The sequence below is a fragment of the Lissotriton vulgaris genome, chromosome 6 (assembly GCF_964263255.1).
Source record: "Lissotriton vulgaris chromosome 6, aLisVul1.2, whole genome shotgun sequence".
Lineage (NCBI taxonomy): Eukaryota > Metazoa > Chordata > Amphibia > Caudata > Salamandridae > Lissotriton > Lissotriton vulgaris.
This window is the reverse complement of record NC_141694.1, coordinates 895,710,679-895,712,566: the sequence shown is the minus strand read 5'-3', so window position 1 is coordinate 895,712,566 and position 1,888 is coordinate 895,710,679.

Below are 1,888 nucleotides of genomic sequence, written 5' to 3'. Positions count from 1 at the left end.
CACTACGAACAGTAGGGAATTCAGCCTTGATTTATGTAATGTAGAGACAATTCTACTGTATATGTTCAGATTTATTCTACATAAGTCACAAAAATCATTTGTTGACATCTATGCTGACAACTGCCTTCGATCTACATTGTGAGGGCTCACGATTCAGGTGGAATGGCGATTGCACATGACGCATTCCAATAGCCAAGAGACATTGTACCAGTGCAACCCGCTCGAATCACGAATCATCGCAGGGTGCGCACACGCTGAGTTCTTCAGGTACCACTAACTCACTGCACCACAAGTCATCTCCACGAGGCCTTATTAAGGCAGAATTCACTAGGCAAAAAACATTGCTCCCAGTGCGGCCTGCCCGAACTATGCTTCATCGCAGGTTACGTATACGCTCAGTCCCAAATGTACTACTAACTCAGTGCACCATAATTCATCACCACATGGCCGTATTAAAGCAGAATTCAATAGAGAAAAGACATTAGTCAAAATGCGGCCCCCCCTTTACCACTCATTATCGCAGGGTACGTACAAGCTCAGCACCAGAGATACTACTAACTCAGTGCACCATAAATCATCGCAAAGAAGAGTGAACAGTTTTATGTTACAGTGAGGCATACTGTCACTTTTAAATGGAATTCATGCAGAATTCAATTGACAAAAGACATTACTTCAATTACTGTGCCACCCACCCGACCACGCATCATCGCGGGGTACATACAAGCTCAGCGCCAAAGGTACTACTAACTCGGTGCACCAGAAATCATCGCCACATGACCATATTGAATGAGATGACTTATTTAGAAGAAAATATATCATAGTTTCTGGAGATGTAATTCAACTTACTTCTGTGAATGGATACCAATATTTATTAGAAAACTTGATTTTAAAGACTTTGCTACCAGTGCGTCCTGCTTGGACCACACATCATTCACAGAACTTTGTTGCATCAGGTGCCACTAACTCTTTCCACCACTTATCATCGCTGCGTGCACACACAGTAAATTACCAATACTGTGCAGCTCTAATCAATGTCACGTAGTCGTAGGCTCTTGGTAACGGCTGCCTCCTGCCTACACTGCGGTCATCAGAGCCTACATTTAATTACACTGTTGATTTATTATTTGCAGACTACAATACCAAACTAAGTATAACATTTATCAAAACCTATACAATATCCCTTTATTATGCTTCCTTTAACAACTTTTTTTATATCACATATAAATTTCACTCTGCAAGTACAAAGGTACACTTAATGATAGCCTACACTGTGGAAAGCATAGGTCACAATTTGAACCTCACTTTTTCATCATTGGAAACCTGCATTTCTTTTTTGGAGACAAAAATGTCTACACCACTGGAAGAATCATCTGATTCTGATAATTTTGTTGCTGAAGAATTCATAACTATTGATGGCACTTTTTATTCCCCTCAAAGTACATACAGTCCAGTATGCAACAGTCAATATTTTGAGTGCAGCCCATTCAGACCACGCATCATCGCAGGGTGAGCACACGCTAAACACCAGACGTACCACTAACTCAGTTTACCAATAAATAATCACCACAAGGCTTTATTAAGGCAAAATTCTGTAGTCCAAAAACATTATCCCCAGTGCAGCCTATCCGTACCATGCATCATCACAGGTTACGTACACGCTCAGTCCCAAAAGTACTACTATCTCAGTGCACCATAATTCATCGCGACATAGCCGTATTCAGGCAGAATTTAACTGATTCTTCATTTATTATGTATAAAGTGCAGTACCAAATAAAGTAACGTCCCTCAAACCTACACAAAGTCACCACTTGGCCTTACTAAGCCAGAATTCACAAGACAAAAAACATTACTATTAGTACGGCCTGCCCAGTCCACAGATCATCGCAGG